Source organism: Canis lupus, chromosome 23, assembly GCF_003254725.2.
Source record: "Canis lupus dingo isolate Sandy chromosome 23, ASM325472v2, whole genome shotgun sequence".
Taxonomy (NCBI): domain Eukaryota; kingdom Metazoa; phylum Chordata; class Mammalia; order Carnivora; family Canidae; genus Canis; species Canis lupus.
In genome coordinates, this window is record NC_064265.1 from 37,339,196 (window position 1) to 37,354,301 (window position 15,106).

A 15,106-nucleotide genomic window follows, 5' to 3' on the forward strand; every position below is an offset into this window, starting at 1 on the left:
AAAAAAGTGGTAAGCCCTCTTTCTAGAATCTATTCATTAATTCGCTTATTCTATAACCATTTATTAAGTACCTATTTGCATGAGAGCTTGGAATTTTTTTTATTAATTGAGCCAGTCTGTTGCATTACAAAGAGCAGAATTCTAGAAAGTAAGGAATAGGGCTTTTATCCTAGTTGCTTGGAGTCTTCAGACATAATACTGTCTTTGAACCTGATTTTCTTCACCTCAAAAAAGGGTTGAGATGGCATCCTGCAAAGTGCCTTGCCCATCGTATAGTTCTATGAAACGTGCTCCAACACAGGGGGCCGAGGAAACACTGAGGCACATTTTGGAGACAGTTGGGTTACTGTCAGACCACTCTTATTTCTGTCTCCCCTTTCCCTGTTCTAGGAGGGACTGATTTAAACAAAGCCTGTGGTCTGATTGCCAGACAACTTGTGGCTCCCCTTGGTAAATAAGTGATTAAGTACTTGAAAGACTTCTATAGGTATTTTCAGCCTCCAGGTCCACTCCTTAGTTCATGGAGCAAGTTCTATTTTAGGAAGTAGCTTCATGAGACAAAGCTAAAGTTCCACTGGTAGTTGTGGGAGCAGAGAAAGGTCTCTCAATTTGGTGTTGGTCAGTGAAGAGCATACCCACAGGAGGCCTCTCCACTGCACCAGACAATGCTCTAGGTGCCATGGGAGATACACAAATCTTGCAGGAAGCAAGCCAGAGATAGGAATAAAGATAGATAATTCAATACAATAAACACATTCTGTTTTTATCTTCAGTCCAAAGGAAATGCAGATTCGCCGGTTTGTTAAGCTGCTCTGGTGAGATGAGGTGCACCGTTATGGCCTCCCTGAGCTGCGTCATTTATCTAAGAGAAGAAAAAGCAAATGACTTTGTTCCCCGGGTTGAGTCTTGGAGAGGAGAGGACTCTCCTACCAGGAGAGGATTCTCACACAGGGTAGCTTTTACCAATCAGTAGGAATTCTTCCTCTTTCCCTTTTATTTGCATCCCTACCCTCCCTCTTCACCCTACTTGCCGGTCTCTCTAGAAAGAAGAAACTCCACCATCTTGCCACATATGTGTTTTGCCAGTGCGGGATCTAGTAAAACCTTGTTGTTGTACTTGCTCTCCATTTGGGAAGTGGCAAGCAGTCCTGGCCACAAATGAATGTGTGACTAGGGATGCAGGAATGCTCTTGGTCTCCATGTGCTCACAAGGTCTTTATTAGTGCCATATTATAGATACACTGAGAAATAAAAGCAGGCACGATTCTGTTGCTAAAGTCAGAGGTAGTGACATCAAAACGATGGTGAGACGTGTTGATATTCCTGTGGGAGAGTCTGAATTGGATTACAGTGGGGCAGAATGTGGTCCACCGGAGCCTCCCTCGAAGCCCTAAGTCACTTACCACCTTTTCTCTGTTGAAAACCACATGGTTCACATTTCCCTTCTGCCTCCACGTCTTTTTGGGGTAACCCCAAAGTTTACGTGCCATCAAGTATATAGTCCTTTCCCATATCTTACATAGATGCTGATGGATAGAAGGGAGAAAGCTCATGTGTAAGAATCAGAGGCTTCCCGGAGTTCAGATTCCTCAGTTCTGTTCGACCATCAAGCATTCACTCTACTGCTTCATGAACACTGAGCAACATAATCGTCCTCTCATATTCCCAGGCAGAGTGGAGCTGATTAGAAAGCCCCGTTTGAGAGCCATCTGGTTGGCATATAAGATTACTGCCAACGAGCAAGGTAGTCAGCTGGCCACATAACCAGGAGGCAGGAGACTTGGAGTCCAGCTCTTGGCCTACCCAACCTAAAAAGCAACCTAGGCTGGATTTGTTTACAATCATAAACATTCAGAGCTGGAAGGGATCTTAGGGGCAAAATGGATAGATGCTAAAAGAGAGTTAATCACTAAAATGATACATTTGAAACACTAACCGTGGTTGAAGAAAAATCTCTTACTAAAAAATTAGGCTTTTGAAAAATCCGTTTTTAATATATCTTGGGGAAGGAACTCATAATATCAACTTAGTTTATCTGTTCAGGACAAAAACGTTATTTGTGAATGGAAACCATGTCAGTCCTGAATGTTACACTGATTTTTCTTTAACTGATGATTTAGATTAGAACAATCTAATGGCTTGATAGGAAATTTACTCACACATGCAGAATATATTCAGTATAAAAGGGAATAAGATATACATTTAATACAGCAAATGGGCAAACTCACTTATTAAATGTGTGATCTTGGGCAGATGACCAGATCCCTCTCAGCCCTGGCTTCCTCATCCATAATAGAAAAAGACACCTGGTAGAATGTGGTGCTTTTCCATTTTGCTCAGATGGAAATATAAGCTTTTCCACTTCTTTTGCCTCATAAAATATTTCCAAATTACAACAAACCTCTGCCCCAAGTTATTAATCTGCTTTCTACTCTTAATTTTTCAATGTGGTCTAATTGATTACTCCTTTTTTATTTTATCTTTTCACCTGCTGGTCCAGCCTGTCTCCAGTTGGTGGCATCCTAGGTACCCACAATGCCTGGGGCCTGGGAGGTGAAGGCTGGCTCATGTGAACAGAATTAATCTTCGCTTCAGGGTGTGGGGATCCCTTCTACCAGGGGTCTCCACAAGAAGAAGATTCCTACATCAGGACAGAATGTGGATGGAGGAGGTTTTATCCTCTGAGGACTGGTGGAAAGATCTAGACTTTGGAATTGGTCAGACTTAGGTTTGAATCCTAACCCTGCTATTTACTATGTGACTAGAAATCCCAATTAGTTATTCACCCAAAGTTGGTGATAGCTAATGCTCACCTTAAAGGACTACTGGGTTAGAATTAAATAATATAGCCAAAATCTTGAGTATGTAGTAGGTTCTCAATAAATGGTAGCTATGTAGACTTAGCTCTGGTCAAAGTAGAAAGCAGAAGTTCCTGCCCAGCTCTCTAGGCAAGATGTAGATGTTCAAAATGGCCTTGGGCTTTCCAAAAAAATTTAAGTTAAAATATATCATCCAAAGCCATTTTTAATCATTGATAAATTAAGTCACGATGTTGTTTCCAGGGCTAAATACATTCATTATAGACAGATGTAATAACCTCATAAAATTTTCTAAACATCTCCATTCTAAGAATTTAAACAGAAATGTTATATTTGCTGAACATTTTATTTGTAAAAATTTAGATTAGAATGGCCAAACCCAATAACAAATTTACCCACAATTGTTGAATGCCCATATGAGGTGTAAATGGAAACCAGCTGTAATTTTTAATGCAGTGAATGGAGTAAAGAAATGTGCAAACCAATCCAAATGTTTATAAACCAAGGATTCCTCTGGGACTCAGTGCCCTGACTTTACTCTTTTTTTAAACATACAGAGTCAAGCTTTGTTCATACTCGAATTATGTACTTTGCATAAGCCATGCAATTTAACTTTAACCCACAGGACTGAAAATAAAATGAGCTCAGACTGCAGAACAACAAGACTGTGAGCAAGGAAAAGCGTTAATCAAAGTGAAAGACGCACCCCTCACCACTGGCCCCGTCCTCTAGCCTGCTCCTGCCAGATTAGTTAGGGTTCCTTATACTTGGCTCCTCAAAGTGGCAGAAACAGGTTAAAATTTTTTATCATGGGAAGGGATTTGTCTTTTAAAATTAATGTTTGTGTACGTGCCCTGAGGAGATTGATGAGTATCATGCAATTTTTAAAAATCATAAGGGAATGCCTACCCTTGCCACTTGTAATCATGACAAAGCCTAAATAATTCAGGCATGAGCATGGTGGTTTTTTTTGTTTTTTTTGTTTTTTTGTTTTTTTGTTTTTTTTTTTTAAGTGCAAAACAGGATTTACTAGTCGAGAATGTCTGCCTAAACAAGCTCATCTATCCGAATGCTTTCAACTACAGTTCAAATTTAACACAAGCAGATTTGGTAAATAGGCCAGGTTTGCTCATTGAGTATTTTTAGAACATCACAAAATAAACAAATACGTGGCTTTTAGGTTCATTTTGACAGAGGGTGAACGGAGAACCCACTAGGAGGTTTGGAAATCTCTTGCCCTGGCATCAGGTTTAAGAGTATTAGTAGGGGGCCTGGCCACATTTGCCACCCTGTCCCTGTGAGGACATAACACTATTCACTCATCTCATGAGAGCTTGATATGGATTACTGTCCTTGTTACTGTCATTTATTAGCCCATGCAGAGGAGGCAGCAACTTAGTTCTATGTGGTCAGAGTTGCTTCCGTGTCGTATATATTTTGCCTACATGATAATAATTTGTGAGTATTTAAACTTGATTGTCTAACTTTCAGATGTTGTTACTGGGGAATATCTGAACAGACACCAATAGCATCAAATGCCTAGATGTTCGCTTCAACCTCCTCTGACCCCACTCTAAGGACCCCGCTTTATAGATGACCATATATTAAATTGGTACCTTGTAACTCAGCCTGATAGTCTCTCTAATTTTTGACCCCCATAGTAAAGGAGGAATTAGCCTAAGGACACTCCATTCTAATTTTCTGTCGCTGTCAATGCTAACCAGAGCTCATAGAGCATGTTGTGGGGGTGGGGAAGATGGTTCCACCATTGGTGTTAGACCAGGAGCTACTGTTTCCGTTAGAGCCACATTTATTTCTGGAGTAGTTGTGGGGAAGAGATGTGCTCCAAAGAGAAGAGGATTCGATGTGGTTCAGGTATGAACTGACCATCTGGACGACCCAACCCAGAGACTAAGTATATGGGTTAGAGGTGGGCTGGTGCTTTCCACGCATTGAGCTGAAAATCACTTGGGTTCTGGGGAAGGAGATAGAATGAAAGCTAGAAACAAAAGATCCGGTTGTGAAACCTAGTACCTAAGTTAAGATATTTGAATACATTTTCTCCTTTAAAAAAAATTCTGGGGAACTTGAATATTTTGCTAACCTATTTTTAGCAAGTCCTTATAGAAGATCGAGGCGCTGGGAAACTAGCAACCCCAGAAAATATTAATTCATTTTTGCATGTGTTAAAATTAATTAACATTAGTATATTCAGTGATACAACAAGGCAATTAAAGACTTTTGGAGAGATAAGAAGAAAAACGTAAATATATATTCAAAATCAGGCTCATAGCGTTTTATAAAAATGTTGGCTTACATCCAGGATCTAAGGGTGGGGGTGGGTATGGTTTCTTTGTAGCTGAAGAAAGTGGAAAAGAATCTGTTCTATTTCCTAAAAAATAAAAGACTTCTTGCTTTATACAGCATGGTAAATGAAATGCTTTTCTGTTTTTTACCTGCCGGCAGTTTCTGGAGGAAATTTTTCTAGCAAGCTATGCTGTTTTCCTCTCTTCGGGGACATGGTGACACTGGTTTTGTAGCAAAACAGTATTTGCTTATTAGGCATTTCTTCAAAATCCTGAATAAGCAGCTCTTTCCACATTTTTTGTTCCACATGTTAAACGTTTCATTGCAATTTGAGCTTCAATTGTGTGTGTGTGTGTGCATGCGTGCGTGTGTGTGTGTGTTGATAGGAAGGATTGAAAGGGAATGCATAAGAATTCTTGAAGGTTTTTTGTTTAAAAAATTAATTCCTACAATTATGTATTGGACTCTCTACAGAAGGCAATTCCAATTTATTACACAGAGCCAAACTAGATCCCATCAATCTTAAGCAGCGGGGGTAGGGAGGTGGTATTGAAGAAGACATGAAATTTGGTGTTTGAGTAGATGAGATTTAATTTTCGGAAAACATTTCACTCATAAAACGGATGGCACCCCAGTGTCAGCCCTGACCTCCATGATGTCAATGTCATCGTACAAGCATAGCTAAGATAAGCCTCGAAGTAAAACAAAGAAACATTGCATTTCAGCACAACACCATTTCTTCTCTTACAGTATGTACTATGTATATACATATAGCCTTTTGATATTCCTGTTAATGCCTTGTTACTTTACAATTTAGCTTTTGGAGAGGGAGGGAGGAGAAAAATCATTTTGCATGTTCTATGTTCTGAGCAGGCGCGGTAAGTATGCTGCTGCAAGCCTTAACATTATTTAGGTCAGCATCCTAAGGATAGCTTTTATCGTTCATGACGGTCAACTGTACATCCAAAGGAATTCAGCATCAATTTATTTTTCTGTACTGATTTTATTTGCTTCTAAGTTTAAGCAAATTCATTCACGTTTGAATACAATTCCAACTGAGGAGGTATCTGCCATTCTGTACTGCAGATACATTTAGCAGGATACATTTACACAGCTTGTGGTTAGAGGTTATAGCACGGATACAGACAGCCCGATCATGCATTCTTCTACAAGCCTGCCGGCATCACTTAGGATCTGAAAAATAATCTAGAAAAGCTATACCCTACATAATATTATTTTTTACTTTGCAAAAGCATAACAGTTTTGGGTTTCTTTTTTTTTTTTTTGCTGTTGTTGTTAGCAATTCTATGAAATTAACAGTCTATAAAATGCATCCCAAACCAGATACATACTGTATTGAAAGCTTGCTTCAAGAAGAAGATATGACAGTATTCATTCCAGCTTATTTTCTTCGTTAGCAAAAGGATTGTTTGATCCTCAGAAGCAAAAGGACACATTCATTGTGCAGCAGCTCTGCTTAAATGTATGAAATGCCTTCTACTGTCTGGTTGCAGAATTTGGAGTTTGCTAAACAGTGTTTAGTGATTGGGCTCATCTTGCATCACCAGTTGATGACATTTTTCTTTGTTCCCTCCTACCCAGTTGAACCAAGACTCTGAGGCTGATATGCAATGTCACTTACAACATTAATCAGATACTGCATTTAAGGTGAGCTGCCCCCTTGCCTCCTCCTTCCCCAGTGCCGGTGTGCTGCATGCAGTGCGTATCTTGCTTCTGTGAGCCTAAGATGGCAGGCAGGATTAGCCGTGCTTTTGCTGTGTGTGCATGCTGTGTATAGAATTCATTACACGTTGCCTAGTATTTCAGATGTGAGTATGTAAATGCTCGGTATGCCATATCATCTGGTAGCGAAGACTTGTTTTTGCCTCATTACAGCCTCAGATATTTCAACATCACCTTTCAGTTCCGATTCATTTGCCTCTGGATGTTTGCTTTTCATCACGTTCAAAATAGGATTTTACCTTTTTTTTTTATTTAACAAAGCCAAAAACAAAAACAAAAACAAAAAAAAACCCAGCCCCTAAAAACAAAAACAACAACAACAAAACTCTGCTACCAGATGGTGTCTCTCCTTTCTTCTTGCATTTGCTGTCTTTTAAATAATGTATGTTGTATTGTTAATTAATGTGAATATCAAATTAAACACTTGAAACTTACATATTTATTATGCAGGTAGGAGGCAAGGTGGAATCTATTTTTAACTCTTATGCACTCCATGGTGTGCAAACAACTTGGTTCTCAAATTTGTATTTTCAGTGCTGGTATCAGTGGTTTGATTTTCAGCAAATGTGACAGTGGCCTTTGCAGTGGTCAGCTCCGGGCTTTGAACTCTCAGAGGAGGAAGGGAAAAAAATTCAACACACCACCTCCTTGGTTGCAGCCTCAGAGAAACCTTGGATGAGAAACTTCTTTTTTTCAATCCTGTTTTCCTGTTGATAAATTCAGTTCTCGTGATCACAGTACATTCAAGCTGTTCTGCGTATGATTTTTTGTGTGTGTGACAATTGCATCTAAAACTTGTGAGCAAGAAGACGGAGAAATCAGTTGGTCTCCATCGCTTTACATAAAAATGGCTGAGTGTCTTGTCATGGCTAGCACTGCATTAAGTGATACATACAGGTAGGTCGAAATTTGCATGTTTTATAGATTTTTTTTGAGCCATGAAGCAAGAATTTTAGATGGATTAAAATATTACTTTTGGAACAAACATTAAATAAGACAGTTGTAATTTTTTGGAGGGAGGGTATTAAATTGGATAGGCTTTCTTATTCAGATACTATATCAATATATAGCTTTGATTAAGCTCACAAAATGATTCTGCTCTAAAAGTGAGATGATTCCTTTTAAAAAAATCATATATATGATAGGTGTGGCGCCATTAGACAACAAAAGAATTTTTTGAAAAGTGTGTTGCTTCAGCTCCATTTTAGCTTGAAACTAAAAATAAATGGGTTTCTTGAGATAATTTCAAAGAGCGCAAACAAGCTTAATAAGAAACATTTAAAATATTTAAATTTTAAGAAGCGGTCTGTAAACGTGTTATGTGAAAGATGAAAATGAAAACTTACATGCTTCCTAAATAAATTTTAGAAAATCTACAAGAATAAATATGCTATTTGTATATCTATTATTTGGAGAGATGAGGAGTTAGAATTTTTGAAGGGGGGGGGGAATATTGAATGTAGATGGCCCTGTTAGAAGAAAAAGAGCTTCACTGAATGAAAGAGTCCCTAGAATGGTTCATTGCAGACCATACAGCTGTGGTTCTGTAAGTACCAAATTCTGGCACTTTTCAAAATAATTTCATGGGCTCTTTCCTTTAAGCTTAACTTCCGAAATGTATTTTAGTTTCAAATTAACACTGGGCCAGAACCTGTTTCCTTGGTAACCAAGTCTTGTTTAAAAATGCAATAACAGATATGCAAAAGATTGTCTTAAAACAAGAAACAAATGGTTAAGGAAAATTGTACAGTCCTTTTCCCTCTCATATAGTCTGGACTGGCTTTAGACGTTTTTAAATGCGGTCTTCGAGCCTTAAACATTAAGCCATATTTCTACACTTAGAGAGAAAGCATGCACAGGGAGGGCTTTTTTCTTCCTCCTTTGTGCTCAGTACTTTCAAAATTAAGGTTTTCTTTGTAACATGCCCCAGAATGCCGGTCAAGGTTTGTGTACAGAGGTGTAGTTGTAGTTTCATTATCACTGGTTCACCGGCGCCACTGAAACAAAAGGCATCTCAGAAATTCTGAGAATCAGAAAATGCCTGTGCTCTTGTTTTCCCTGATTCCCTCCACTGGTAACTTCAGAGCTCTGGGTAGAGAAGGACCCAAACCCAAGCCCACCCCCCCAAACGAGAAGTGCACCTGGAGCCTTTGTGGAAATGTCTTTGTAGATGTGTTAGGAGGAAGATACTGGCAAACCTGAAACCCCTCTGAGGTTTGCTCCGATGTGAAGAACATTGAGACTCAGAACCATCTGTGTAGATGGCTGCTTTATTCTAGCAGTTGGTCTAATATTCCAAAGCACCGTGTGTACAGTACAAAGCTCTTATGGGCTAAAGGTTTGTTGCTGCTGTTGTTGTTGTGCTGTTTTGAGGCCAACTTGAATATTTTGCTTGGCGTCTTTCTCTGGCTCAATGATATTAGAACATGATTCATCTCATGGTGATTTCGTTCTTGGGGCTTGCCATGAAATATCCCTCCTGCAACACCTTTTTTTTTTTTTTGGGGGGGGGGGGCTGTTCAGGGGCCATTTTCCTTCTCGTTTGTGACTAAAAGTGACTAAGTACATTTTGAATGTAGCATCAATCAGAAGATCGTAAACCGAGGGGAAATGTCGGAAACCTGATTCAGTCTTGCCTGTTTATTTCGGTACCGGTAGCATTAACAGTTGCAGGAGGATCAAGCTAATTGTCATTCACTCTTGAGCAAATAATGAGCCGGGCATTTGTGATTAAAACACTATTGCTATTCAGAAAGATTACAAGTACAATGTCTTCTGTTTTGATAGGCCAGTACAAATCAATCATTTTGAACCTATTTGAATCTTAATCACAAGATTAGATGGATGCAATGGGATTGTTTTACCACAAAAATGAATGCCCAATAGATTCAACAGTGTATTTCTTCTTTATAAAATGTTGATCCTTTTATTGTTAACTCAAGCATGGTTGCGTCATCTTGTAGACTTTCATACCTAATGATTTTTTTTTGTGTGGCATTATTCATTTATGTTGCTCTCGGTCTTGCCTAAAAGAATTTTAAACACAATTCAAGGAGGTTGAAAGCCAAATGAGACCGTTGGGAAGTATATTGTACCATTGTCACTCTAATAAATAGACCAGTGAATGGAAGAAAATAATTATTATTTATTACTTTGTCGTGTTTCGCTTTAATGCTTAGCCTTCATATTTCACAGAAATATTTACAAGGCACAAAGCTTTTCTAAACTTACCCATTTACAATTATTATTGGATTTCCTAGTCTAGCCAAAAAACACTTCCTGATGATCGCAGAGATGGCACCTACCCCTTCTCATTGTTTAAGAGGCTGTGCTTAACCCATTTACACTTTTTGGCTAAGGTGCTTATACTGGGCAGGCCAGAGCAGGTGCGAGAGAAAGAATGTGCAAACAACTGCTTTGTTCTCACCAAAACAAAATGAGCAAATCTGTGGTTTTCTACCTGAATGATTTATAGTCTACAATTCTTATCTTCTTTTATTTCTTTTTTGGGGGGCGGGGGGATGGCGGTGAATAGGAAATGTTTTTCTGAGCCTTAACTCAGTGAGACTACCAATATTGCATTTCTTGCCACTCAGAGTTATATTGATCTACTTCAACCATTTCCATGGATCCCCCATAGAGAGACTGGTAGCCAGACCCCGTTTTAGAGCTGTTAGTAGGGGAAGAAGGATCAAGAAAAAGATCTAGCACCTTTATCTTTAGCACTAAATCCTTCTAAGCCTTTGAGTTCCTGGAACTCTGTGGTTCATTCTAACAGCTCCCTTCTAGAGGAAATGCTATTCTTAACAGCTTTGTTGGTAATTAAACATTCGACACATGTATTGAGCACCTACTATATGCCAAGCGTATTCCAAAGGCTGGAAGTAGAGTAATGAACAAGAGAGATCAGGGCCTGCTTCTTAAGGAACTGTGTCTAGTGAAGTAGAGTGGTGGGGTTGGGGAAGCTCAAAAATAAATGTGTAAATGATTAAAGAAGACAGTGCAAAGAAGAAAAATAAAAATTTAAAAGGCAAGAACGACATGTTGGGAGGAGAGCAACCATAGAATGATTGGCCAGGGAAAGCCTTCCTGAGGAGGTGGCATTTAAGTGGAGACCTGCATGGACCCAACCAAGTGAAGTTCTGCAGGGATCATCACGAGGCAGAGGAGTGCTCATGCTCAGACTGCAAACTCCTTTCTTTGTGTAACTGCCACTATAACAAAGCCAGATCTGATGACTTCGCGGGTTAAGCCTCTCCTAGGGTCAGCTTCCCCTGCTGCACTGAGAGGGTGGGCCAGGCCCATGGCTGGTTTTGGTCAAATTCCCAGGACACAGTGCCCGTGAAGTCACTGCCTCTGACCCAGTCCCACCCTGAAACAACCTAAGAAGGTGCAGTGGTCATGATGAAATGCCAGCATAGATTTAGCACTAACTCCAGAAATCCACAGAAGAAAGGCTCCTCAGAGACTTTTTTGGTAAGAACTTCAGAAATAAACTCATGGCAACACATTGAGATGCCCATTTCCTTTAATTTTTTTCAAAAGTGGTAGAAGGATCTGTCCCATCTTGCCAATAAATTGTCTTTGTACTTTCGTGCCTAAAACTCTTCGGTTCTACAGATCTCATTGCCTGATAGAAGCTTTCTAAAGGCCTTACTTCTTGGAGTGGTATTTCTCTATTTGAGCAAGTAATACCAAAGAAATTCTTTTTAAGAATCAGAACTCTTTTAGGCCTTTTAGGTTAGTCTGCTGATAAAGCTCTGAGAACAAAGGGATAGGTTTGCTATTTAAGTTAGAAACTATGAGGCTCCTGGTGGCTCAGTCGGTTAAGCATCTGGCTCTTGGATTCAGCTCAGGTCATGATCTCAGGGTCATGAGATCGGCCCCTCAATGTGTAGTCTGCTTAAGATTCTCTCTCCATCTGCCCTTTTCCCCTTCTTTCTCTCTCAAATAAATATAGAAAGAAAGAAAGAAAGAAAGAAAGAAAGAAAGAAAGAAAGAAAGAAAGAAAGAAAAGAAAGGAAAAAGAAAAGCAGTAAGACCATATGAAGCCTTCAGAATGTATCAGAAGCACCTTCTAAAATCAATTCATAATTTAGTGGATTTTGCTCATCACAAGTCAGGGATGGCCTCGTTGACTCCTCCACTTCGGTTTTAACTAACTTATGAAATGTTCCACTGCTAACTTATGAAACGTTCCACTGCCTGAAGAATGTTCTAGGCCTCTGTAGCAGTCTTGCCCACCAAAGGGGGAGTGGACCTCAATAATTCAGTTCACTTCCTTGAGCATCGCCTGTTGAGCACCTATTGTGTGACAGTAACCACTCTATCCCTGGCAAAATGGAAGATGACATGAGATACCCTGTGGAACTTCCATCCAGGTTCCCACCCAAGGCCAGAGTGTCATACTGACAGGCACAGTTGTGGGTCCTCTCTGTTCCAGACAGAAATGGCTGGCATGCTGTTTTCTTAGTGGCCTTTTACACTGTTCCCTTGGAGGCCAGCCTTCAGTTTGGGGGCATTTCAGCTGATGGCAAGGGCGGTTCTTCCTGGGACTCCATCTCTCATGCTCATCACCTTCCCAAGACTTCTTGGCTCCTAATAAGCCCCCGTATGTCTGGCTGCCCTACTCCAAGCTGGCCTGCCTGCGTGTGCCAGGTGACTTCCATAAGGGCTGCTGCCCTTTTGCATTCATGAGCAGATGTTAAGTTGAGAAACCCTTGAGTGCTAAGATTTGAATTTGTGATGCAGGCAAGATGCTGGTGCCTTTTTGGCTGACAGTGAGGGTCTCCTGGCTGGCTCTCCTGCAGAAGGCTTGGTGGGTGGGTAGCAGGTGTATCAAACACCAGTCGCCAAAGCTCATTTCTTCAGTAGATGATCCTGGTGTAGCTCTGCTGTGGCCTAAAAGTCTCATCGACCAGAAAATTGTTCTTTTGATCTTGTAACTCATTTTGCATCTTTTCCCTTAATTCTTTCCTTGCTTCTGCAGCTAGTCCTGCTTGGGGGTGGTTTCAAGACTAGCACTTGGGTCTATGCTCACTACATTTGGCCTGCAGAGGGAGTTTGCTTTCCGGTTCTGTGTTGTTTTTAAAAAAGCCAGTGTAAATATTATTTCTGTGTTCGCGAAAAGCCGTGAGAGCTTTCATGATTTTCTTTATAAAATACAATAAACCTCTTCCTTCCCCTGTGGTAATTGCTGCCAAATGGACATTTTGAAATTCCTTTTTCATTTTGCCTGCTAAAATCCTCTACCCTGTCTGAGGCCTTGCTCTAATTAAGGCCTAACAGTCCTGCCCATCTTCCCTGCACAGAGCATGACTGCGGAGTGCCTGCCCCGAGGGCCTTACAAGCCAGTGAGACGAGAAAACAAAAGCCACCAGCTGAGAATGTGGTTAAATCCCAGAAGGGCAGTGCCCTTGTAATTTTTTTCCCCTTTTCTCTTGTTTCTTGAGCTGTGGAAGGAAAGAAGGGAACCTTTAGGAGGGAAAGAGTGGAGCTACACCACTAGAAGATTCTCTAGGAACTGCGGGCTATTGAGGAAATGTGGCAGAGAATGGGTGGTCATCTAGAAGACAAAATGGGGAGAGGGAGGTGACTGCAGATTGAGAGGGTTTTGGGGAGCTGGTGGGGGTGCAAAAAATAAGAGGAAACAAAGGGAGCAGTCAGGAGGCCACTGGTGAACAAAAGGAGGTGCTGCTGTGCATATCCTGAAGGGAGGAGGGGTACAGGGTATAAGAGAGAAGAGAAAGAGTCGGGAAGGGGTGCAACTCAGAAAAAAAGAAGTCTTGGGAAAGCCCCTAAAATGCAGGCCATGGGCCTGGGGCCTTGGGGCTGGCGCCATGATGTGCTGTCTGGCTTCCGTGGTCATGTTGGCCTTGCTGCTTAATTGTCCCATGTAAGCTCTTACAAAGAGCCTACAGATTGACATCTTTAAGGGTAATTTATCCCAGAATCTTAGGAAGGCTCCATCCCAAGGCTCCTCTCCTATATCTGAGGATGCCAGAGAGCCCCACCCGGCCCCCATCGCTCTGCTAGATCTGGATTAAACTTTAAATGAGCAAATTTTTTACATGTGCTGTGGTCCTCTACAAAGCAAAGACTAGAAATAGACCCAAAACACCTGATTTAAGCTGCAGATTTTAGGACCTCTCTCCCAAAGTCCTGTTGCCCAATGTGGGAATGCTGCTCTGCTCTTAGAATGCCCAAAGTCGGTTTATTGCTCTTCTCTGGCCTCTCCAGACCCTGGTTGGAGGGCCAATAGTTATTCTCATTGAATTCCTTGATCTTTAGGAGGACCACACCGGCTGGCATGCCAGCACTTAGTGTTGTCATCATCCCTGTACTGCTTGTTTAGCTCTTAGAGGAATGTGAATCACAGACTTTTCAGTTGCTGCGTGGACCTTAGACATACTTTATTTTGTCACTGAGGGAACTGTGGCCCAAAGAAGTCTTGACTTCTCCAGGTCACTTGGACAGTTAAGAGACCATCCTTGACTCCTTGTCCAGTGCGCTTTCTACAATAAGCTGCTTTTAGGTCACAGGGGAAGCCCAGTCCTAAACCAGGAGTTTGCACACTCTTTCTGTAAAGGGTAAGATGGTAAATTACCAATATTTTAGGTTTTGTGGATTGAAGCACAATTGGGGATACTATGTAGGTATTTATATAACAACAGAGAAAACAGGGACGCCTGGGTGGCTGGGCGTTTGGGCGTCTGCCTTTTGTTCAGGGCGTGATCCTGGAGTCCTGGGATCAGGTCCTGAATCAGGCTTCCTGCATGAAGTCTGCTTCTCCCTCTGCCTATGTCTCTGCCTCTCTCTCTCTCTGTCTCTTATGAACAAATAAATAAAATCTTTAAAAAAGATAAAGTAATTAAAATTGTAAGAACCATTCTTAGCTTACAGGCTATACAAAAACAGGTGGTAAGCTGAATTTTTGCCTAGGCTATAGTCTGTAGACCCATTTTCTAAGCCAAAATCAGCAAACTGGGGCCCCTTGGACAGTCCAGAGCACATTTGTGTTTTGTTAATAATTTTAATCTAATCCATTGCAATGTTTTTGTTTTCTCATTTTCTAACTTATTCTAATTATAAATTCTTCTCGTTATGCTTATAACTCTAATTATAAAAGTAATATATATCTGCTGTGAAATAATTTGGAATATTACTATTTGATCATGTATCCTTTCAATCTTTTATCTATGCATGGTGATCTTTTTAATACTTGAGATAATATTTTG

General features: G+C 40.6%; 1 protein-coding gene across 19 annotated transcripts in view; it reads left to right on the top strand.

Annotated features, from left to right (window-relative positions):
* The window catches only part of ZBTB38 (zinc finger and BTB domain containing 38), a 130,572-nt gene that overhangs the window by 63,453 nt on the left and 52,013 nt on the right, over positions 1-15,106 (top strand). For 10 of the 19 annotated variants that reach the window (XR_007405287.1, XR_007405286.1, XR_007405288.1 and 7 more), the window contains one exon: positions 6,729-6,794. The exons of 3 other annotated variants lie outside the window; for them this stretch is intronic. The gene's annotated coding sequence lies outside the window, so the exon portion shown is untranslated. Of the gene's footprint in view, positions 1-4,547; positions 4,695-6,728; positions 6,795-7,403; positions 7,767-15,106 lie in introns of those variants that run through there. 6 more of the 19 variants (XM_035704928.2, XM_049099920.1, XM_049099928.1 and 3 more) reach the window with 3 other exon arrangements.